Raw genomic sequence first — 26,051 nt, forward strand, 5'->3', positions numbered from 1 at the left:
ATCTCTCAAAACTAGATGACAGAGCAACAAAATGGCAGATGAAATTCAATGTTGATTAAATGCAAAGTAATGCACCTTGGAAACCAATCCCAACTATAGATATAAAATGATGGGATCTAAATTAGCTGTCACTCAAGAAAGAGATCTTGGAGTCATTGTGGATAGTTCTCTGAAAACATCCACGCAATGTGCAGGGGCAGTCAAAAAAAGCTAACAGAATGTTGGGAATCATTAAAAAAGGGATAGATAATAAGACAGAAAATATCATATTGCCTCTATATAAATCCATGGTACGCCTACATCTTGAATACTGCATGCAGATGTGGTTGCCCCATCTCAAAAAAGATATATTGGAATTGGAAAAAGTTCAGAAAAAGGCAACAAAAATTATTAGGGGTATGGAATCTCATCCCTATGAGGAGAGATTAATAAGATTGGGACTTTTCAGTTTGGAAAAGAGATGACTAAGGGGGGATATGATGGAGGTCTAGCAAATCATGACTGGTGTGGAGAAAGTAAATAAGGAAGTGTTATTTACTCCTTCTCATAACACAAGAACTATGGGTCACCAAATGAAATTAATAGGCAGCAAATTTAAAACAAGCAAAAGGAAGTATTTTTTCACACAATGCACAGTCAACCTGTGGAACTCTTTGCCAGAGGATGTTGTGAAGGCCAAGTCTATAACAGAGTTCAAAAGAACTAGATAAGTTCATGGAGGATAGGTCCATCAATGGCCATTACCCAGGATGGTGTCCCTAGCCTCTGTTTGTCAGAAGCTGGGAATGAGTGACAGAGAATGGATCACTTGATGATTACCTATTCTGTTCATTCCCTCTGGGACATCTGGCATTGGCCACTGTCAGAAGACAGGATACTGGACTAGATGCAGGACCGGCTCTAGGATTTTTGCCGCCCAAAGCAAAAACAATTTTGGCCGCCCCCGTTTTTTAATTACCCCGACCCCGCCTCAACTCCGCCCCTTCCCCAAATCCCCAGCCCTGCCTCCTCCCCCAAGGCTCTCAAGCCTAGGAGGGAGGGAGGGGGAAAAGTGGCTCCCGTGCCGCGGCCACTCGGAGTCTCCCCCTCCCTCCCAGGTTTGAGAGCCTTAGGGATCTGGGGCAAAATCAGTATTTAGTCCTGCTAGTGAAGGCAGGGGGTTGGACTCAATGACCTTTCAAGGTCCCTTCCAGTTCTAGGAGATAGGCTATCTCCATATATATATAGTTGTCCCACTCTGCCTGAAATATCCTGCTAGCTATAAAGCACAGCATAACAAGAGGGAGATTCCTTCCCCTGGTTGTTAAGATTTCATTTGAAACTCAGTGCACTGCATGGAACTTATCTACTACAGAAGGAGGAAGAGTTGAATTGACCATGCTGGGATTTGAACCTGTTGTTTTAGGTACTCGGGGGATTGCAGACTTAGAACCAAATCCTGCAAACCTAGAACAAAATCTTGCTGGACTTCATACCTTCACTCAAGACCCCAGGCTGCTCAAGTTGCTAAAGAAAACAGTATTTGTCCCTTGAGGCTTAAGCCACTAAGCTGCGCCTCTGGCATACGAAACTATCCTATGCAATGCATCCATTTCTTTAATTTTATTGGAGCTCATGGAGGGATTAATACAAACAAATTGTATCTCATTGGACCCTCATGGAACAGAGTCTCACTGTAAGGAGTAGAGGTTTTCATAATATTTACATGAAATATTTATTTAAACCTTGAAGGCCTTCAGCACTTAAAGCTTTACAGTTAACATTTCCCAGACATTATCTGTGGATCATCTATGCTAATTCTAGCAGTCCACTCCATCTGTGGCAGGAGCTTTTACAGCATATTAGCACTTTTAATGTATTTCACTCACTGGTAAAGTAGTATTACTTGCATGGTTGCTTCCACTATAAGGTGGGATTTTTTGTTTGTTTTCTCTCTCTTTTATTTTTTTTATTTAATTTTATTTATTTTATTTGTCCTTAAAAGGAAATCTTGAAAGCTTTAAAGCTGAGACCAAAAATAGAGGGAAAGGGTTGCCAAAATTGTGTCCCGTTTTTTCCCTTCGCTTTATTTATATTACAATCCTCTTAAATCTATAAGGACAGTTCTGTGGCTCCTTTTCCTTAAGCCCCATGTGCCAGAGTCTGGAGACAATGGGGTAACTGGCTTTCCACCAGTGTAAATGAGAACATGAATTTAGCACTGAGAATTCATGCTTTACTTAACATCTGCCTCTTACATGCAGCAAAATTTCACTATGATCCCTATCTATACAAAGCCAAATGATGTTGCTCATTTGATGTTAGCCCAACTGTTGAAATTCAGTTTCACATACAAAGAACTTCTTTCTGTCAGCTGGATACCTGGTGAACCCCTTCACTTCAGCCTTGTTATCTGTAGCCTGACAAATTTATTCTGCAGAAGTCTAAGACCTCTGATTTGCATGGATGTTCTTAGCCCAGACACGAATACTTCAAGCAGCAATGGGAAGGTTATAGGACACAGAGTGGCTCCTATCAGGATTACACATATGCCAAACATGCACATCAAACTCAAGCTGGACTCAAAAGTCTATACAGTAGCAAACCTATGGGAAAATATTTGGAAAGTGGTGTTCAGTTTCAGGTAGGGAGTTATTCTGTAGCCCCCCTGCCAACTTTGGGCCTTGCTCAAACATCTCATCCTGGTAAATGGGCCTTTTCCACCAATCAACTGCTTTCCTTCTGGCCTTCAGTATCTGCAGGAGTGTCCCGGTCCCACTCACTTCCCAACATGCTCTTATGGGGGCTTTCCAGTTTGTGCCATTGCCCTTCTCTTCCCCAGTCTTTGCCAGGGACTTGTTGCAGGGGGAACCAGGAAGTGCCTGCCCCTCAGAGGGCAGGGGAAGAGGGAAATACTTTCCCCTTGCACTGCAGTTGCCAGCTCTGCAAAGAGCATCCCATGTGTTTTTAGCATGGTAGTGAAGGATACCTTAAGGATTCCCTAGAAAGCGCATGCTAGGGAGAAGACCCATAATCCCTTGCAAGTGATAAGAAATCTCTGAGGGCTTCCTAACTAGATTACTGGGCTGAACCCTATGGGGCAGTTCAGCAGGACACATGCTCAGTAGAATCTGACTGCCCCACCTTCCCTGAAGATTTTATTAAGGTCTGAGGAGGCAGCAGTCAGCCCCTAACAGCCTGCTGTGGGAGGAACAGGTCCTCTTTGGTTTTGCATTGATAAAATTGGTCAGCTCATCCCAGCACAGGGCCCTAGTCTGATTTATCCTGTGATTCTAAAGATGTCACCTCAGGTAATCTGATGCCATAAACCATTACACTTCATGTGGAGACACCACTTTTTTTTTTCTTTCTTTCTTTTTTTTTTTACACCAAACTGTAGTTATATGTTGGAGAGATTTTTGGTTTTGAAAATAAAGGATGTCCAAAGCCCCCCAAAATGTTTGAGACTAAAGTCTCCAGTGCTTGCAGGTATTTCACCAACATTACAGTGTATTTCAGGCGCATGATAAGAGCCAGGACAACTGAGCAGAACAGGTCTGATCACTTTAAGAAGTTATAATTTCGTGGGACCGTTTCAGAAATCATTGATTTAGGAGAGATATTGTTCATGGAATCTTAGTGGTTTTTGCTCTTGATATAGCCTGGTGATTAGCTGCACAGATATTGTGTTAATTATCTTATTTATTCATTAAAGTGTGTCAAGGACCTATTTAGTCCTATTTAAAAAAAATCCCACGCACACTAACATCAACTGCCAAAGCATTTATTTAAGACAAGACCTCCCAGTTGTTTTTCAGGTGGGCTGTGGATCAGCAAAGACAGAGTTTTGGCCGTTACTCAACCCAGTGAAATGCTGTTTAATGGCTCTTCTGAAATACAAAGTTTACTTAATGTCAAAGGATAATAAATTTCTAATAGTCCTGATAGGCCAAAACCAGAATTATCTAGAAGAGGGCTTTGCACAGGCATTTTGAGCTGAGAGGGAAAGGGAACTTAAAAATGGAACCTAAGCTACAGTGACTGGACAAAATGCATTTAAACATGCTTGTGATTGAGTAGAACATTTTTTACATTCTGTAGCTTAAATTAAAACAGGGAGTACTCCAGAAAACCTAAATTCCACACAGGCAGCCCACAAGGGAGGTTAACTGGAGCCAGAGAGCTCTATAAACCTAACCTGGGACACCTGGAGAGGGTGGTTGGCTGAGGGAGGAAGTTAAAGCAGGAATACGAGCAGTGGGAGGAGAGATCTTGGATCCTCTCCTGAGAAGAGAGGGCTGGCAAGAGTCAGGGAAAAAGGAAAAATGTCAGGAGAGGATTAGTTCCTATGGTTGGCCCTAGAAAGGGGACAAGATTTGAGGGGAGCAGCCCTGCAAATCAGTATTCTGAGAACAGAATGGAGGATTGAGAGGACTAGGAGGAGAGACTGACATCCCCTGGGGGGAGAGGGCGAGACACAGGCTGGGGGCTGCTCTTGGGCACCCTGGCTCCCCACCCAGGCAGGTGGAGGGTCTGGGGCTCCCCATAGCAGGCCAGGCTTCCTGGGCGGCTCTTACCATGGCCCGACTCCGGCTTCCAGCATGGCCGGGGTGGGGCCTCAGGAGGAAGATGAGTAGGGGGGCACAGGGGAAGAGGAGGAGCAGGGGCGGGACCACAGAGAGAGACCTAAGGGGGGCTAGAGATAGAGGGGAAGTAGCTCTGGGAATGAAGTGATGGAGTAGGAATCTTGTCACTCCTCCTTTAAGGGCCCAGACCAGGAGCCTTGCAGAGAGAATAGGGCAAGGTTCCCCTCTTATCCAATCAATAAAGAATGAGCTGGGAAAAGGGGCCACTATAAATGCTACCTGCTCCCTCATAGCAGGGCAGATTCCTATAGACAACTGGGAGTAAGGAGGCTTCTATGGGGTCCTGAGTTAACAGGAGGAAGACTGCAGCAGGTGAAGGTTTGCCAGCTGAACCCTCCCAGCCTGAGGCTATAAGGACTGATTGGGGGGGGAAAGGTCAGCTGGGAGAAAAGCTGCTTGAAGCTCTACTGCTGGCCTAAAGTCTAACTCCTGCTTGAAGGAGAAGAGCTAGGAGGCTCCTGTATAAAGGTGAGGGACCGAGGGATTGATTAAATACAGCCTGACTCTGGGAGGAGGGCTGGGGCCTCATGAACAGTGGAGGAAACTGGCCAGGACTTTTACATGGACTTGGAGAGGCTAAACAGGTGAGTTACCTCTGTAGGAGTGAATAAACCCCACCCTGTAAAGGGGCATATGTTGGAACTGTGAATAAACCAGACTCCCCAAAGAAGGGTTGAACTAACCTGCTCTGGGTACTTGTTGGAAAAGACCCAAAGGAGAATGAGTGCCATGCATCTGCAGGCCCACAGCAGGCTGCAAGAGTGCGAGCTGGAGAGGAATGCCCTCGTGACAGGTAGTTTTACATATAGGAGATGATCACCCAATGGAGCAGGTATTAGACAGGATTGTGTGACTGTTCATGGGTTTAAAAGGATATAAACTTATAATTGCTTTATTCAGCAAATCTCACTGCTTTTCCAGTTCATGGACTATCCACAAACAGATGGTGATTCTCAAATGTATTCATTATTTGAAATTAGTCACTGATGTTTTTATATCAGCGATGTGCTATTCAAGTGCTGAAATTTGACCTCTGTTCCTGAGTTGCCATTAGCCAGACAAGTCACATGGTATTGCTGCTGTTCCCTGGCTGGATGAACATAGCTCTTAAGACTGTTTCTGTTGCAAAGGCTCCTAGAAGATGAATTTAAAACCTGAAAGCTTAAAATTAACTTCTGCAAGCATTTGTGCTAGCAAAACTCTGTTATAAGAATATTTATGCAAAGCAAACCCCCAAGAGGTACAAATACAGCTGAAGTGAAATCGTTTAAAAATTAGAATAGATATTTGATTTACTGTACTATTTGCCCTGCTCTGCCTAGGTTCTTCTAAAACCTCCGAGTGCACGTTCAAGGGCTCATTGTAATCGCTTCACAGGTTATCTGTTTGCATGACAAAGCATGTAAACCTTATCTGAAAAAAGTGAAAAACTGGAAGTAGAAGAGACAAATGGTGATTTCTCAATCCACTCTTTGCTCTGAGAGCATTACATCTCTGACCTGTTTACAGGTACAAGAGATTCCAATACTGCTGTCTTGAGTGAGGGAGTCCTGAGGGGTGTTTTCCAAACAGATTTTGTTTCAAGTACCACAGTCAGAAGCAGTGCTCTTGAAAAGATGTAATTCAGAGCTACAACACACTATTGGATCAGAGAAAGGCCAGATAGTTCAGTAACTGAATAATCCAGAGATGTCTGAATGTCTTATTGTCCAGCACTATACAATTTCTTCCAAACTAGACAGTTTCATTTGTAGCAGAATAAGCCACAGAAGGAAGGGGATGTGGGTGGTGGGAGGGCGGGGTAGAAGGTGAAGAAAAGGGAAAAAGTGGTTTCTGCTGTCCTAAGAGTTGGGGCTATGTATTATCAGTTGGTCACCATATAGAGCAATTGCACACAAACCCAAACTAAATGTAGTTCCATATTTTCCCTTGATGACTTAGCTATCCACGGAGGGTAAAACTCTGTCCTCACTTATTCTAAGGAAACCCCCATGAAACCTAAAGGGTTACAGAGAACAGAATTTGCACCAGACTGCTAACTAACTTGTTCCAAACTGCTAACTAGTTATCATGTCAACCCATACTAATCCTTTGGGATAAAAGACTCTACAGAAAGATCAAGTATTACTATTAATACTGCAGTCATTATAATGGTGTCTGATGGTACCAAACTACAGCATCACATAACACCTACCCCAAAGAGCAGAATACTACAGAAACATAATCTCACAGTTCAGGGCAACTGCACCTGTATTCCCCCTCCAGGGTCCCTGGAGGGCACTTTCTCTAGGTTCCTCAGCAGAGATTCACATCTCTCTCCTTCCTGACAGGGGTTTTTCTGGGCTGTGCACTTCCCTGCTTATACTGTGATTATCCCCAGCAAGGCAGACTTCCTAAACATGCTAGCATTTGTGCTTTGCTTTCTCTTTCCTATGAACAGCTGCAATTGACAGGAGTTATAAGTTACCACTTTCTAAACAAGCACATTTATTCTTAAGGTGAAAGCATTACAGAGAAAACCTATTTAAAACAATAAACAAACCTACACGCATGCCAATAAGTTTACCAGAGATCACAGCCCCTCCCCACCCAACTCCCACAGTGGCTCTGGTAGGAGTTAGTCCTTTAAACCCCACACAGGTTTTCTGTGGTTACAAGTGCATAACAACCTCAACTCAGAACAAGCACACCCACGAATGGGTTAGTCTTTCCTTTATATAGCGTGGACTTCAATCTTCAGATTCCAGGAACAGGTAATCAGCAGACAGGAGGCCCTTCCTCAGACCTTAGCTCCAAAGGGCTGAGTTTTTGCATGAGGAGGTGAGGAGGAATTTGCATTCACCTCCCCCTAGATATTTCCCAGAAAATCCACTTTGCATGGATTGCCCTGCAAAACCATTCTTGTCTGCCACATTGTTCAGTATAGTCCTTTGCCCAGGCCTACAACAATGCATAACCTTTGCATTTAATACAATACACACCAGTATTTTTATTCAATTCATTGAATTTTATTCAATACAGTTTTCCAAGGATACTGCAGGAAATTGTCATATGTCCCATATAGCACAGAGTTTAATATCTTCAGGGCAGGGGGTCTCGTCTTTTTACTGGCCTCTAAAGTGCCATGCCCCAAAGTGGGACTGTATAAATGATAGGAATATTTAAAGCATTTTTAAAATTAAAGTTATAAGCATGTTGAACATCATTTAAAATTAAACACAGACCAATAATAGACTCCAGCCGCCCTCTCTCTAAGACAATAAACATTCACAATACTGTGCTTTCAAAGCAGATATACACAAGAAAAGCTTTCTAAAGCCTGAAGCTTTAGAACTGTAACCCCAGCTTGTGGCAAAGGTGAAAAATCCATTTTACAACATGGCTGGGATCCATTCCTGAGAGGCAGGAACTATAAATGATGTCTTAGCTCAATGAGGACAATACCAAGACAGGTCCGCCAGATTAACTGTAGTAGTCGAGGGCCACATGCTCAGTTGCATTGTATATGTATTAGATATCAGTTCAAATAGTACCTAAAATCCACCCCTCCCTTTTCCAAATGTAGATAAGGGGGAAGATAGGAGTCACACCCAAATTTGACCATGTATTTTTGGGACTGGGTCAGATCCAAAATGGAAAGTTTGGGTTTTCTGGATCTCGTTCAGATGCGAAATCTGCTGTCTGGATTGTAACATTTCAATATTTTGGTCTGAAATTTTATTTGTACAGGGCCCAGGGGTATGACATTGATGAACTCGATCCCAAACCTGAATTTGAAATCTGATTGGATTGTACGCCACATCCTTGGCAGATCTCAAATGTAGAGGTATGCAGAAATCATGTTCTCAGCTGGCAAAAGTTTGTCAACTGTTTTCCCAGTTCCAGTTGCATAAAGTTTGCACCTGCTGAACTATATCTGAATTTCAGGTTCAAAACCTCTCCAAACTCAAAAGTAAAACTCAGCCAAATCCACCAAATTCTGCCAGGATGGGTGTTAAAAACCATGTAAAATCATCAGGTTTCTGATGGTTTGCATCAGCCTAGGTTCACTTGTATCGTGGCTGAGGTTCATTAAGCTAGTTGGACTCTTTGTAAACCTGACCCAGGTATCAAGCGTCTACCCTACATAACATTTTCAAAAAGCTCTCTCCTTTGGTGTTTTGTTTCCTTGCACCACCTGGTGGGTGTTAGCTGTATGTGCAGCAGCAGTCCAAAAAGACCTAGCTAGACATGTTTTCTGTATTGTGACTACTTCCACTGGCTTGCAGCATGCATATGATCTTGTGATAACACAGAAGATAACACCTGTCACCAGGGTAGTTAATAATGTAGAATGACACAAATCCCTCTGGTATGACAGAAATCCTGCCTTTTGCTTCAGGTTGCTAGTCCATCACTCTGATCACAGACCTCTTCACAGAAGCATATGGAGAGTGAAAAATCAAATCAGACATTACTGTATTTATAAGAGGAAAAAGAATTCAGTAAAGGCTTAACATGTGCTTTAATCAAGATAGTCTATAAAGCCTGCCAGAGATACATGCCAACTAACAGAAACTTTTGACCCTGATTATTTGGCTTCATTGCATCTTGGCACTTGAACAAAATGCAGGCTCAGCAGTACAGTGAAGACAACTGATTGGATCAAATTTTAAAAGCTTTTGGAGGAGGCCAACCACTCTTGTTAGATGATTAAAAACTCTTATCCCCAGAAGTTGTGCAACAAACTCATGTCAAATTATTCAGCTTTAAAATGTAGGTCAAGGAATAGTCTGAGCAATAAAAGACATAAAAGATTGTGAATTTAAAAGTAAATCTAAATCAACAGTTTCTTCATGGGACAGTGTGGCATTATGGAATTTGTCTTTATTCTCATGTTGGGAACCCTGGGCTCAGTGACCACGATGACCAATATTTAGTTTTCACAATTAAATGGTAGGAAGTAGCAACTCTGTGAGGACCCTAATAATAAAAGTTCTACAAAACTCTGGGCCAGATTCTGAACCTGTCCCAGTATAAGCCCAGACTAACCTCATTGGAGTTGATGGAGAAATTCTGGGTTTACATCAGTGTGAGTCTGGTTTGGCTCAGTGTAATCAAATGCCAGGATACTGTACGTCTAAGCTTTGACAAACTCTGTGTTATTACAAAATGTAGTTCTCCATTTTAGGACTCCAGGGCCAATTCTGCATCCCACTCTGGTCTTTTTATGCTACTCCTGCAGTGTCAAGGGGCCATAAATCCAGTGGAACCAAACCAACCCTCAGGGAACAATTCCAGTTTAAGTTGCAGAGCCAGCCGAATGGCTCAACACCAGCCCTTTGAATAGAGAACCTGCCAGGGAGAGGAGACCATTAAGGCCGGGGTAACTTAGAGCAGCCATGGGTCAGGCAGATGCCCTTGGCATCTCCATGACACAGAGATTCAAAAGTGGCTTAAAGCTCATCCTTCCCAGCCCCCACATACATTCCTGCACCAAGTGAGGCTTGGGCAAAATGGAGAATCAACCCCTTTTCCTTCTCTGATCAGTTAACTTTTTGATAGGAGGATTTTGATCAAAGTTAAAAACTCCTATCTCCTAGCTTTCACTGATGCTGCATGCCAAGCCTAATCCCCACCTGACAATCAGTGAAGGGGAAAGGAGCAGGACCTCCCACAATGAAAATCCATCCCTAGTACGTAAGGTTTTCCTATGAGAAATGTCCTGCCGTGAACTATAAAGGAGGACTTTTTCCAAAGTCTGAGAAAATATTTCTTCTTTTCCTGCTTCTTTGGAATTCTAATGTCCTTGGCATGACAGCCAGAGCCCCATCCTATAGAAAATGGCACACAGATATGGCTTGATTTTTCTGCCTTTTGGAAGAAGCCTTTGAGCATCTTAAAAAAAAAAAAAAATCTATACACGTATCGGAGAACAAAGAGCAAGGTAAATAGTTACCATGATAATGTTAGGTGTTTTCTAGCTGGGCCAAATCTTACTCATGGAAAATACATGTTGAACTCAACTGTGAGGAATGCAGGGTTATCCCCAGAAGGGGTACATTACTAAAATATCAATGTACATTTAATTTTTTTTATTGCACATATATGTACTCCTGCACCTTTTTAGGCCCTGGCCAATGACAGGAAAATACATTTGATGCAGAAAACAGACATAGGGCAGTATAGGGACTAGATTTAGGCCAAAAATCCAAAAGATGGATCCAGGTTTCAAACATGTGTTCAGAGCTGGGGTTGTATTTGGCCCAATATGAAGCCAGACCATTTCTAAAATTCACATCTAGATTTGAGTTCAGTGCTTTGGTTCAGGTCCCTCTCCAGTAAGAACACACTATCTGTTATAGTAGTCATGCATGGGCTTGGGAACTGCTCCTTTGATCAGTGATTAATTGCTCATGTCTTGATAATCATACGAATAGGTCATAGCTCAGAAGCCATCAACACTTTTTTTTTTATTTGAATTCTTTTGATTTATCCAGTGTCAATCCCAGGCTCTAGGCACATGAAAGCATTTAAAACACACAAGTTGCTCCAAAATTGTAAATCATCACTGCATTTATCCAATTATCAAACTGCCTGGTAAGAGTCCACCAGACCATGAGACTCTACAAGGTCATCCTGAGATCACACCACACAAGAGCCGGCATCTTTCCCAAATGCAACCATTTTTTTACATCCTTCCAGTAACTGTCCATTTACTCCAGTTTATTCACACAAGAATGGATTACCTAGTTCCAGTGCTTTGATGCAATCTTAACACCCTTACCTCATTTTCACAACAATGCTCAAAAGGAGCACCCTCTTTTCATAAACTAAGCTGTTTCTGTGACCTGAGTATCACGTAGCCCTCAGTCATAAATGAAATCTGTGTGAAACCTTCATCTCTGGGGCCAATTTGTTACATTCCTACAGCTTAAAATGATGGCATAGAAGAGAATGATTAGATATGCACATTCCAACTTTCCCACATCTGCCAGCTCTGTTGTGGGTAAAAGCAAAGAGGCCAGAGTCACGTTCTCCCCCCCGCCCCACCACCATCACCCTGTTTTGTATGTATATTTTATTTTAAACCATTTTGAAGCCAAGAATGTAAAGATCAACCAAATGCAAACATGCTAGTAACGTTTTGTTTTACATCGCTCTATAAATATACTTACTGCTGTTTAAACTATGACTGAATATATTCTACAATCATAAGAAATACATATGTTCGGAGGACAGATAGAAATAATTATATGAAACAAAGACTGGAAACACTTTCTTCTCTGAATAACTGAATAAAGTTAAGTTTCATATGAACAGAGGAATGCCAGAGATATAGATCAGACCATGGTCCATCTACTCCATTATCCTGTCTTTGACACCAGATGCTTCAGAGGAAGGTACAAGAAAATCCATAATGGGTCATTTATGTGACCATGAGGGAAATTTTTTCCTGACCCCAAGAAGATAATGGTAATAAGGCCCACTGTGATGCTGGAGGTGCCATTCTTTGTCTGACAAATAAAACATGAATCTCTGACTTCAGTCTTTAATAAGTGCCCAGGAGTTGTATTTGTAATGGTCCCTATTTTGACTACTCACATTTTGGGGCCCTCTGAGTTGTTTCAGGTGGAGGAGAAATTGGTGATGGAGTCTAGTGCGTTGATGCAATCTTGTTTATTTGCCAAAAATATACAAAGTCCTGTTTTCCCCCACCACAGGAGGAAACAAAGAACAGGAGACAGTGTAATGCCGACAGACCCCAGTTGTCAGTGGGTGGGATTGAACCTGGGGTTTCTGGAGCACAGTGCATGAGCCTCTACTGCATGAGCTAAGAGGCAACTGGCCCTAAACTAAGGCTATAGAGCAGATTTGTTAATCTCTAAGTGGTCTCAGTTCTACTAGAGGGGACAGAACACCCACACACCTCCTGGGTGTGGTTTACAACAGCTTCCTTGCTCACAGCACCAAAATCTTTCAGACAGCTTGTTCTGTGTGTGTGTATGTGATTTCCTTTTTGCTTCTCTCAGTGGTCCTTCCACTTGTGCAGTGTTGTCTCTCCATTCCCACCCACCATTCCCACATACTCACTTTCACTTAGGGTGACCAGATGTCCCAATTTTTATAGGGACAGTCCCGATTTGTGGGTCTTTTTCTTATATAGGCTCCTATTACCTTCCCCACCCCTGTCCCGATTTTTCACACTTGCTGTCCGGTCACCCTACTCTCACTCCAAGATAATACCCTGTGAAGCCCTCTGCCTTCAAAGTGCAAAATACTGGGCAGGCTTCTTGCATACCCTCTTTGTCTTAGCTAGGGCTGCTTAGCTGTCTCTGACAGCTATCTTAAATGAGGGGTGGAGGTTGCAGCAATTTAGATGAGGTTTAGTCCAACCAGCAACTGTAATGAGAGAAAATGCAGCTTTTGTATCATTGCCCTAAGAGTCAGCTCAGCCTGACGCTGCTCATATGGGGCATTCTCCAGATGACGATATGATCGGTCACCTTGTTGGTATCGCTCTCATGCATTGCTCTTTGGGAATGTCGTATGCATGCTCTGTAAGAGGGTATTTACCAGCAACAGAAAAGCTGGAAATGAAACTGAACAGGTAAGTGTGTGCACAGAGAGGAGGGGGAGAGGGTGGTAAAGAGGGCTCAGACATGTTTGATGGGAAGACTATTCAACTGCTGATTCGGAAATTAACAGAACGTTTCCGGTTTGGAGACCGTTTCAATGATGATTAAGAGGTATGTTAAATGAAGCCACCCAGAATCTGTTATTGACTGAGGATGATTTGACCCTAAACTGCGCACTAGAAATTGCTGTATTAATGGAAACAATTGCTAAAGTGGTGAGGGAGCTGCAATTGTTATGTGATCTGTGCAAGAAAGCACAACATGGACAACTGTCAAAGATTGTGTGCATATTCATTGTGGAAAAGTCTCTGAATGCTTGTTAGTTCAAGGACAAACCCTGTGGAAACCGCAACATACTGGGGCACACCAAGAAAATATGCGGGTTGGTGCAAAAAGTATAGCTGCTACCTCCTGAGGGCAATTCCAGAGGTTATCACGTTCCTCAGCTTGCAGATGACAACATGGTGTCCACTGACAATCTTTGCAACTGCTTTCGGAAAAGCGAAGCACTCAATACTTGGTATTTTGACCACCTTTGCAAAATTTTACCTCGATAAGGTTGTTTTCATGGGGGAAGTGCAAGATCATTAGTTTTTTCATTGTCATCAACCATCATGGTAATGGATAGGCACGTAGATTTTGTGACTAGGCTAGTAAATTTTCAATGAACATTTTGTAGGAAGTATTTGGACTAACTTAAAACACAAAGGAAGGGCCGTGTTTTTGTTGTCCTACAATAGGGTTACTGGTGTGAATAAGACCAACAGGATTTGGCCCAAGATCTGTAATATTTCTTTCAATGTTAGTCAGAGGTTGCTACGTAACTTCAAACATGCTCTGTGTACCTTAGAGGTGCAGGCCCAGGGAGATCTTCCAATATAACTCCATGATGTGGGCGGGTGCCATTCTTCTGAATAGTTCAAGTGTAAATTTGGCAGGTGACTGGTTGTGTGAGGAGTCAAGTTGCATATGGACAGATGGAGAAAGGGGAATAAATTAACACCATGTTATTCTCAATTGCATTCCAGAGTGACACAGTTCTAGCTTCCTTTGAGATTTGTTCCACCTTTGAAAGATATATTATAGTTTACACCTGCGATTGACTAACATGTTGAAACTGGTGAGCCAACTGTTGACACATTATGCTCTTTGGAGCATGACCACTGCCCTTTTTTGATTCTCAGTTAAAAGTGTGTATGGCTAATTCCACTGCAAACTTCCAAGGAAAAGCTCAAATGCATCAGGGTTTATGGTCTTCTTAATGCTCAGGCTGTAAAGCAGTTAAAGTTTGTAAAGCACTTAGTGTTTCTGGAGGACGATAATATCTCTGTCACTTCCATGGCACCTTCTACCTAAGGGTCTCTTAAGGCTTTATATATCTGAATGAATTGAGCCTCGCAACATCAAAGTGAGTTAGATAAATATAATTACAGGAAGAACAGGAGGACTTGTGGCACCTTAGAGACTAACAAATTTATTAGAGCATAAGCTTTCGTGGACTACAGCCCACTTCTTCGGATGCATATAGAATGGAACATATATTGAGGAGATATATATACACACAGCTGTTCAATAGTTCAAGTGTAAATTTGGCAGGTGACTGGTTGCGTGAGGAGTCAAGTTGCATATGGACAGATGGAGAATGTTGTGTATGCTTCTCTGTAGGTGCCTTCCCTGAGAGTGGTGTGCGCTCGCTCGCTCGCGCTCTCTCTCTCTCTCTGAGCCTGCAATGAGGGAGCATATCCAAAGCACCTGCACAGACTGCATGGCCTAGTTCTCCCTTTTCCACACTCCCCTGTGCTCTCATGTCCCATTATGCAGGTCACAAAAAATAACTTACCATGTTACAGATGACTGTCCCCCTTTGTTCAGGGTGGTATTCAGAGTGCTGACCAAGGATGTTTCTTCATGTGGTCTTGAATTGTTACGATAAATGTATGATTTTAAGGTGTGGTCCTTATCCAAAGTACATTCCTCTTCTTTAACACTTCTCCTGCAAATCAGAGAAGCCACTGGGGAAACTGTGGCAGAGCTGCTGCAATACCACTTTGAGCCAGGAGGGGTGTGCTGGGGTGGCACTTCTGTGATGCATGTTAAGTAGACAAATGCATGTTGTAATGGCATTTACCTGGATTACTATCACAAGGAATTAACCAAGAATTATATTTTAACTAATGAATTATAAAATTACAATATTAAACAGAGATTAACAGACTTTCAAACCTTGAGGGACAATAGTCTCTAGAAATCTGCCTCAACCTGCCAGGTAGTGAACATATGTAAATCCTTTGTGGAGAGTTATTTAAAGAATTTGCAAAAGGTAAGCAGAAACATACTACCTCCTCCCTTAAATTCTGAAGAAAGAAAGAAAGGTAATCAGGTGTTACTTATATTTCAGATGAATGAAGGTTCAGATCTGGTTCTCCTACAGGTCCAGCAACAAAGAGATCTCTCTTTGCTCATAAAGATAAAGCTTTTCATCTACCCAGGCCTGTCGCTCCCCACAGTTATGTGCTGCTGGACCTGATTTTCAGAGATCCTGAGCAACTGCAATTCCCACTGACTTCATTTGAAATTGTGGGTGCTCAGTACGAGGCCCTTAGTGTTTTTTCACTACTGCCCTACTTGCAAGTGCTTTTCATCCTGGGACCACAGAACTGTGGTTTTCGTTCCATGAAGGTTCTATATTCCTGTAAGGTAAAAGCCCAAGCACTATATTTTTTCTTCAACTTCATTACTAATAATACATAGATAGTTTTACAGCCCTTTATTTGTTCAAAGCACTGTACAGACATTGACTGCTAATCCTCACAATTTATGAGGTGCGTGGCTAAATATTATTATCTACATTACCAACTGAGACCGAAGGCTGAGGACTTGCCAAAGGCCATGCAATGCATCACTGACACAGCCTGGATTAGAACTCAGGTCCGCTTCACTCACATGCCTATTTTTCAAGGCCACACTGCCTCACCGCCTCTACTATGATGGGTTGGACCCCCTAGAATGTCACCTGGTGTGCGGGGATGCCCCTGAGGCAGATTATCCTGCCAGCCTGGGCCCCCTTTTACCTGGTCTTGCTGGGCTAGGCTCCCCAGCCTTTTCCAGCCAAGCACAGAGAGACAGAGATCTGCTCTGAGAAGGCTCAGCTTACGGGGCTCGCAACAGCACCCAGATGTTCACTCCCCCTTGGAGTACAAACCCCAAATTATATGAAATTCACCTCTTCCCTCAATGTGGAGGAGGGTGTGCACACCACCTCGCCCCCCGCCCCCAGTTAGAAATCACATAAACTGGGTTTATTGTAAACCAGAAATAAATTTATTAACTATAACACATGTATTTTAAGTAGTTAAGGAGGTAGCAGACAGAACAAGGCAGATTACTAAGAAAATAAAACAGAGCATGCAAACTAAGCTTAATACACTAAAGAAACTGGTTACATGTAAGTTCTCACCCTGTATGTGGTTCTAATAATCTTTTTCACAGGCCAGATGCCCTTCCAGCCTGGGTCCAGTTCTTTTCCCCCAGTTCAGTCTTAGTTGTTTCCAGCAGTCATCTTGGGTGGGGTAGCAGGGGAGCACTGAGGACCTGGATTACCTCACTCCCCACCCTTAAATAGGATTTGCTTAAGGCAGGAGTCCTTTGTTTCCTAGTTTGACCCCCCTCCCCAACTTCTCATGGAAAAGTTGAGAATTCAAGATGGGTTCCAGTATCAGGTGACATGGTCACGTGCCTCTGTAGGGCCCCTGTAGCCATTCTTCACAGGTTGACCCATATGCTCATAGGAATACTAATCTCTCTTACAGTGCATTGTCTCTTGCTGATGGACCATCAGCACTGTCTGCCTTTTTCATTGTTGTACCTGAAGTGTTAGCAAGGGGCATCACCCAAAGTAACACAGTTGAAATATAGATACATAGTCAATATACCTAATTTCAGATACAGAATGATACATGCATACAAATAAGATAATCATATTCAGTAAATTATAACCTTTCCAATGATACCTTACAAGAGTTATTTTGCATAAAGCATATTTTAATTATGTCATAGTCCTACCACAAGCATATTTTCATAAAGAATATGGAGTATAATGTCACAACTACCATCAAGGTTCTAGTTCACAGAGACAATCATTTAGGCTGAGGGGATCCTGTGTTTCACAGCATTCCCAGTCCTTATCAGAAGGACTCCAGTTTGAGTCTCTTACTTAGGAGTATTGTGTAGGACACGAGGCTGGCTCTGTTACCTTTTAAAAATTCAAGACTCACTGTTAAAAAAAAACACATATTGATGTACAGCACCTTGCACAATGCAGGGTTCCAGTCTGAACTGGGAACTCTAAGCACTACAGTAATATGAATAGTAATATTCAAACTGGAGTAGATAACTTGGGTAGAGTTATACTTTGATATTTTCATGGTAGACTTTCAAAGGGCTGGACATTTTGAATCCTAACATTTATATAACACTGTTGTGCTGGCAGATGTTGGTGGCTGCCAGTGAGTTTGCCTTTGATCTGTGGACACATGTTTAGAGGACAAAATGATAAAGGAAGAGGACAGGATGGGTTGGTGAGATGCTGGGAGGAAGGGAGCATGCAATGATGGTGTGAGGGTAGCCCAATCTCATCTTTAATTAGGACTGGCCCTCTTGTGAGTAATAGATTTAAGTAACAGGGTTTTTAAGAAATGCAGTAATTGGAAAGGTTGGATCTGATTCTCCTCCTTCTCAAGAATCACGCCAAGGAGTTTTGCTTTCCTTACTGATGTCCGAGAGATCTATACAAGTGGCTCTTACACTTTTGAGTCCCGTATAGAAAAAGTGTGTGTGTGTGTGTGTGTGTAACTCTGTTGCAAACTGAAAACTGGCACCGCACAAGCCTCTCAATCACATTCATTTTTTTTGCCTTTAAGTGAACGCTCACAGCAACTGTTACAACACATTTTCAAAAGAATTGCTTGTAATCATGGAACATTTAGCTTGTACATACTTCCACACCTTAAAAATGCTCCATTGATAAAATGTTGGGAGGCCATCTGGATTTGTTTGACTAAACAGTGTAGCTAAGCTGTGTATATAATAAAGTAGTATTTCTATGGAGAAGTTGCAATCCGCAAGAGGTGTGGTATGACAGCCACTGAATGCACTCGTGACTCATCTACTGAGCAATCCCTGAACATCTTCAATAAAGCTGTGTGTCCATTTTCACTTAAAAAAATAGAAACTTATTTATTTTCCATCCTCTATACAGCAGCAATTTCTGACTGTCACCCACTGACCCAGGTTTTTGTGCCCTAGTGGTCTGAGTAATTGTCCTGCTTCAAATGCATGGGCCTCCCAAAGATGGGTTTGGTCAGGGGAGAGGGATAGCTCCATGGTTTGAGCATTGGCTTGCTAAACCCAGGGTTGTGAGTTTAATCCTTCAGAGGGCCATTTAGGGATCTGGGGCAAAATCAGTACTTGGTCCTGCTAGTGAAGGCAGGGGGCTGGACTCGATGACCTTTCAAAGTCCCTTCCAGTTCTAGGAGATGGGATATCTCCATTAATAATTATTATAGGCTACAGCAGTATGGCTGGGCAGCATCACCAAGCAATTTTGCTCTCTGTTTTATGAGCAAGAATCCAGCTTTATTAGAGCTTTTTCTATTTTTGTTTAATGTGCTGGGTTTGTGTATGTTTTGATGTACAGGGCAATATGTTTGGTTTTATTCCCGCTGTGAAATATAAAATTTAATCAGCTAGTCTTTTCTTTTTGTTGCTATGGCAATAAGTCTCAAAATGCTTAATCAAAAATAATAATAAAAAAAATAGTGGCATCTCAGTTCTATTTTTGGCAAGTTTGTCTGTGTTTATGAAGCCAGAGCTCTGAAAGTCTCCAAGTTGTGAGTTCTGCAGCAATGCTAAGCCAACCTTATAAAGTTCAGTAAGTTCAGAGAAGCATTTTAAGATCATGTGCCAAATGTACAGCTGCTCAGGGTCCTACAATTTGGGGAGCATGGCTTTGTGAACATCCCCTCCCAGCACACCCACGACCGCCCTCACTTGCTATGATCACAGCCCACCTTGAAAGATGAAGTTGGGGCCCATCCTTTCCCAGATTCCGAGTGATAAGCATCCTGTTCCCAATCTGACTGGTGTTAAACACTCCACCACCTTGGATGTGTTAGGTGGATGTCTGAAGCCTGTCTAAATGCCTTTCTTAGCTCCGCAAAACCTTGGGAGAGCTCTGCCCGTTGTTCAGATGCCTTTCCAAGTGTCTTTGCTATGGAAATCAGGGTTTCTAGCAAGATTTTCATTACCTCCTGATTTAAGCTCCCAGGAGATGCAGCGCATTACCCTGTGGTGTCTAAGGGCTAAACTGGCCCACTACAAGATTGCTCAGGGGAAGGGTAGGTAAGGAGATGCACCGTCTCAGTGGGATTTCCTGGAGGCTTTATATTTTCAATGAGGCACAATGTTTCCAGGAGCAGAGACCACAGTTGCTGCATCACCCTCATATAGGGTATAGCCTGCATACCCCCAGACCCTCACACACACTTCGCCATATCCATGCAGAGCCAGTTTTGCTGTCTGACATGGAAGAAAGGAGGGCTATAGCCATGCCCTCTGAGGTACTAGAGCTGACAATGAACAGGGAGCAGTCTTTGCCTTCAGGAAAGCAGGAGTACTGCCACTGTGATTGGCCAGGTGCATAAGAGCTATGAGGCCCTTTGCATCCCTGCTCATCTCCTTGCACAGAGGCCAGTCACTATTTTGCCTTCTTTTAAATCTTATTTGAGGTGTACATGTTGTGAATAATACATCGGTTTTGACTGTCCAGTCAAGTTCCCTAATCTTAGTAATCATCCTCCTCTTTCCCCCCCTCTATTATTTGTGCTGCTCCCACGTGACTGATTCAATGCATCTGATTTGTGCTCCTAGAAACATGTATGAGGCTCATCAGGAAGCAGAATGTAGAGAAACTGTCAGGGGTGCTGAAGAACAGACCTGCCAGTGTGGACGTGGCTAGGAGCCTGGACCAGAGAAATGGAGCTGCTAGCTATACAAGAAGAGAGAGTAAAAGGACCTGAGATCTTTCAGTGATTTTTTTTTTCTTTATCCATGGTGCTTATATATCTTTCATTTCACCCTTTTTAAAGTACTTTCCTCACTTTTTGAGTAGATTGCAAGAGTAGCAGTTAAACACCAGCTCCACATTTGAACAATTCAGAACATCTTTGATGGATGTGGTGTCATCACAATTAATAATTTCCCAGGCAACAGCCCAATTGTGTGGCAGATATTTCCTAGTCAGATTAAGTCAATAAAAATGTGTCCATCTCTGGTGCCACAGAAACCTAGCACAGAGCCAAGAATTTTTATAATGACTCTTGCAAAGAAACCAGGTGTGCCCGCAAAACTATTAGCAACGGGTAACCAATGGTGGTGCACAGGGTTGCTAAAAATAACTGAATATAATGTACTATGGAGCTGTGTTCGTGTTGTTTTTATGTTGTGCTATTTTAGATGCTGAGATGGTCACATAAGATTGTTTTTACATGGACGAGATTCTGAAGCAGACAGTCTCTGGAGCCAAGGAAACAAGCAGTGACTGGAAGCTCCCCATGGCTCTGGGAACTGCTGATTCGGGGGAAAACAAATGTTATTTTCAGTGCAAAAATAATTGTGAGTCAGAGACACAACACTGATATAGCACAAACATTTTAACAGAAAAAATAAGGAATTCTACAGTATTTCGTTTAAATGCAGTGCCAATGAAGAATGCAATTACATTCCATTGTTTCCTGTTACTTCTCTCAAGCTTCTCTTCCCTGTCCTGAGTGTAAGCTAGGATACTGCTATGGTATGGAACGTGGCATGTATGATGCAAAAAGACCAGCACACCTAAGTCCTAGAACAGTGCTGACTCAGTAATACCTCTGAATTGAGCTGGATAAGGGTCAGGCTGGTCTGCATCTGCATTTCTTACAAGACAAGACCCAGATTCTAGCGACCAGTTGATGTGACTCCAAGAGTCTGTATGTAAAGACAGGGGCGGCTTTATGTATTTTGCCACCCCAAGCACAGCAGTCAGGCGGCTTTCGGTGGCACACCTGCGAGAGGTCCACTGGTAATGCAGATTCGGCGGCATGCCTGCGGGAGGTCCGCTGGTCCTGCGGCTTCGGCATACCCACCATCAAAGCAGCGGTACCAGCGGACCTCCTGCAGGCATGCCACCGAAGGCTCCCTGACTGCCGCCCACACAGCGACCGGCAGGTCGCCCCTCACGGCTTGCTGACCCAGGCACGCGCTTGGTGTGCTGGTGCCAGGAGCCGCCCCTGTGTAAAGACCAGCATACCTGCTGGGTTTTACTTTCCACATTCAAGTACCCAGTAATGGCATTTAAGACAAGGCTGTGCATAAAACATGCATAAATTCCCTCCTCAATTGCACGCATTATATTTTCCCAGTTTGCAGAAGTAATAAAAGTCTGGAGAGAGATCCTAATTGCAAGTATTAAAACATAAAACCCAAGCCAAAGTTCATATTAAAGCATTTTTAGCACAACTACTTTTTTTCCATTAAAACTATATTAGTTCAGTTAGCTATGATACAGAGCCTGATTTTGTTGTTGTTTCTGTGGTTTTTTTCAGAGGTGCTGAGTTCTGGCAACTTTGTGACTTCAGTTGGAGCGATGGGTACTCAGTGAGGTCCATACTGTTCACTGCTCATGCTCTTTCTTTTTACTTTACTGCTCAGGGATTCTGCAGTATCTCCAGTTTTGGAACAGAGAATCAAATAATCTGTGTCTCCCTGCTCAGAGGTTGGCATCAGCGAGCCTGTTGTATTTGGAGTGTGGATCAAATTTGCCTTCACTTCCCTTGGATTCTTTACATCCACAGTTTATCAATTTGTGTTTTCTGGATGTGATGTAGCTTTATGAAATGATGTTAATTTTGTTATTATCTGTATTTATTATGGTACTGCTTACAAATCCCAGTCCAGCTTTTAGTCATATTGTGCTAGGCACTGTACAGACATAGAAAATATATGGGCCCTGCCCCAAAGAGCTTAGATTCTGATTTTATTAATTTGTGATATCTAATAATTTTATACTGCAACAGCATTCTCTAGATGATGCAAATTGCTACTATAGTAGCATTTCTTTTTAGCACACATTAAAAGGCATTGTTGAGCTATTCCGATTTCTGCAGACTCCTGATTTGCACTTGAATTTTCTTTTGTTATATCATCACATAGCAGGAAAGCAGAAATGGAAATATCTGGCTAGCATTCTTTAGTTATTAATGCTGTAGCTGGTATGAAGTCATGGAGGATTGATACTTGAAGGCCTCAGAATTTATACCTGAAGATATTAACTATCTTTCTCAGGTATTATACTATGGCAAAGAGCATATACCTGCCTCAAAACGGTATTTTATACAGATGTTCTGTTATGTTCACTTGTCTGACATTGATTTTACCTATAGGGTACATTTAAAACCTAACTAATGGCTAGACTGCCTACCATATGTAGGCCTGGAAAAAGGCAGGATTATGTGTGTACTTCCTGCACTTCTTTTGAGACAAATACTGTTCCCTAAATACAAAGGGTTCCAGAAGCAAAGTAACCAGCTGCATACAGCAAGCAACATTTGGGAAGGCCATACTTTCACCATGCTATGAAGACCAGCTCCATAGGGTTCCCTGTGCATACTAGTGCAGCTGATTGTGATTGGAGAAAACCAATTTGATGTAGTACTCTATCCACCAGATATTGATGTCCATGGAACAGGAGTGCAGAAGGAGAACTACCATACCCTTAGTAGTGGCCATGCGCCGTGAAGCAAGGATCCTTCCAACCAGGGGTGGCTCTATGTATTTTGCCGCCCCAAGCACGGCAGTCAGGCGGCTTTCAGCAGCATGCCTGCGGGAGGTCCGCCGATCCCGTGCCTTCGGCATACCCGCCGCCGAATTGCCGCCAAAACCACGGGACTGGCGGACCTCCCGCAGGCATGCCGCCAAAGGCAGCCTGACTGCCGCCCTCATGGCAACCGGCAGGCCAGCCCCTGTGGCTTGCCGTCCCAGGCACGCGCTTGGTGCGCTGGTGCCTGGAGCCGCCCCGGCTTCCTACCATGAAACCCTTGCCTCTAGCCAGGCTACTGAATGTAGTATTATGGTACTATCTCTTTAAAATTAGTCTCACATAATCACCAGAGGGTCTCCCAGTGTCATGGGTCTCTTACATCATGCAGGCACACTCAGGATGTTCTCAATCTTTGTAGGAGACATCTTGTTATGTATCTAATAAAGACAGTTGTGATCTAAACTTTATATCTCTATCTCACTCTGAAGTACTGTGGTTGCAGCATACTTTTGAGGAAGACACTCTCTCTGCTGCCTGACCATGCCAGAAAGTATGACGTGGTGTCAGAAGTGACCACATACTGCATGAAGCAAGAAGTGGCTGTTTTCGTCAGGAGCACAGTAAATCAGTAAAGATTGCAAACTGCTATAAACAGACAAGAAACTGCAATCCACAGACCAGCAGGAACCAAACACAAGGTACAGAGTATTGACATAGGTGCCGACTCCCCCTCTTTCATGTGGGTGCTCGACTCCCACCTCTGCCCCCAGCCCTGCCCCCACTCCACCCCTTCCATGAGGCCCCACCCCTGCCCTGCCCAGGGGCGGCTCTGTTTTTTGTCGCCCCAAGCACGGGCAGTCCGCGGTCACGTGGATTTGCAGCGTTTCTGCAGGTGATCTGCCGGTCCTGCGCCTTCGGCGTACCCGCCGCCGAATTGCCGCCGAAACCGCGGGACCGGTGGACCTCCCGCAGGCCCGCCACTGAAGGCCGCCTGACTGCCACCTTCACAGCGACTGGCAGGCCGCCCCCGCAGCTTGCCACCCCAGTCACGCGCTTGCTGCGCTGGTGCCTCTTCCCACCCCTTCCCCGCTCCCATTCCAACCCGCCTCTTCCCCACCACCTCCCCTGAGCGTGCCACGTTCCCGCTCCTTCCCTCACCCCCTCCTGGAGCGTTGTAATGGGCGGGAAGCGCTGGGAGGTAGGTGGAGGAGCGAGGATGCGGCGTGCTCGGGGGGGGGGATGAGGAGGAGGTGTGGAGATGAGGGGAGCTTGGCTGCTGGTGGGTGCAGAGCATCAATTTTTCCCTGTGGATGCTCCAGTCCCAGAGCACCCACGGCGTCAGTGCCTATGAGTACTGAGACACAAAAGTGAACCCAAAAGTAAAACAGTTACACTAGAACAATGGTTCTCAACCAGGGGTATGTGTACCCCTGGGGGTATGCGGATGTCTTTCAGGGGGTACATCAACTCATCTAGATATTTGCCTCATTTTACAACAGGCTACATAAAAAGCACTAGTGAAAGCAGTACAAACTAAAATTTCATACAATGACTTATTTATACTGTTCTATATGCTGTACACTGAAATGTAAGTATTTATATTCCAGTTGATTTATTTTATAATTATATGCTAAAATGAGAAAGTAAGCAATTTTTCAGTAACAGTGTGCTGTGACACTTGTATTTTTATGTCTGATTTTGTAAGCAAGTAGTTTTTAAGTGAGGGGAAACTTGGGGGTACACAAGCAAATCAGACTCCTGGAAAGATTGAGAGCCACTGCAATAGAAAATAGAATTAAAAATAAAATCTGAACATGGAGGGTCTCAACCTACCTCCTCCTTTATTTTCAGTTGGCAATCTTCCTGAGAACTGGAGCAATGGGAAGCCTCAGGTGCAAATAAAAAAGAAGCAGACATTAAAGCAGCCACTTTACTGCACCTAGTGTGAGAGGAAGCTCATAACATGTTCTCCCAGCAGCTAACTGAAAATAGCCCCACTTTGGATGAGGTCTTAATAATGCGTAGGCATTACTGTAACCCTAAGAAACATGTTGTGTTTGAACAATACCAGTTCTGGTCTCACCCACACCTAGGAGAAGAGCAGATAGCCAAGTATGTCACAAAGCTAAGGCAAAAAACAGAAATTGTTTGTTTGGAAATACAGACAATGACATGCTTAGAGACAAAATTGTGTTCAGGGTCACCGATAAAAGACTAATGCAAAGGTTGCTGAGGGAGCAATATTTGGGGTTTCAAAAAGCAATAGACATTTGCAGAGCCTCAGAGCCACAAAGACACAAATAGAGATCATGTGTGGGCCACGTACTGACAAGTTCATACAGGCTTATACACAAAAGAGTACTCAGAGCAGCATGGGCAGGGCCCAGCCACCTGAGAGTCAGAATCACAACAAGAGCTCACACAAAGAAATTGTGCACATGCTGTGGTAAGCCCCACCCACACGGAATCTGCTCAACCTTTGGAGTGCCATGTCATAAATGTGGAAAATTTAAATCGTTGTTCTATGTGCAGATCAACCAACTTACCCAAACAAGACAAGGCATTAGAAGAAAGCCACAGTCCGGTGATCTGAGCACAGGACCAAGAGCCAGGAACCCCAGAATTCTAATCCCATATTTGATAGTGACTCCCTCTGTGGCTTTGGACTAGTCACTTAACCTCTCTGTCTTGGTTTTCCCATCTCTAGTGTGGGAATTATAATACTTCCCTCCCATCCGTGATGGATATGGTGAGAATTAATTAGCTAGTGTTTCTATTTTCTTGGGAAGGTGAGAAAGAAGTTTGAAAATCAGCAAAGATAGAATGCTAGTAGGAAAAAAGGTGGGAATCCCAGACATGAGCAAGAATGTAAGAAGATTTCAAATAGGGTCCCTGTTAATGGGGAACTGGAGACAGTGGCTATAATTCTTCTCTTCCCAAAGAATCTTTGCAGAC

At 43.3% G+C, this 26,051-nt stretch overlaps 1 long non-coding RNA gene across 1 annotated transcript; it reads left to right on the forward strand.

The window, feature by feature from the left end:
* Positions 1-4,886: 4,886 nt before the first annotated feature.
* On the forward strand, positions 4,887-22,428 carry LOC135981162 (uncharacterized). Its single transcript, XR_010598125.1, has 3 exons — positions 4,887-5,209; positions 20,171-20,914; positions 21,883-22,428. It is a non-coding gene; the product is annotated as an uncharacterized LOC135981162 (long non-coding RNA).
* The last annotated feature ends 3,623 nt before the right edge of the window (positions 22,429-26,051 follow it).

Source organism: Chrysemys picta, chromosome 2 (assembly GCF_011386835.1).
Source record: "Chrysemys picta bellii isolate R12L10 chromosome 2, ASM1138683v2, whole genome shotgun sequence".
Classification (NCBI taxonomy): Eukaryota; Metazoa; Chordata; order Testudines; family Emydidae; genus Chrysemys; species Chrysemys picta.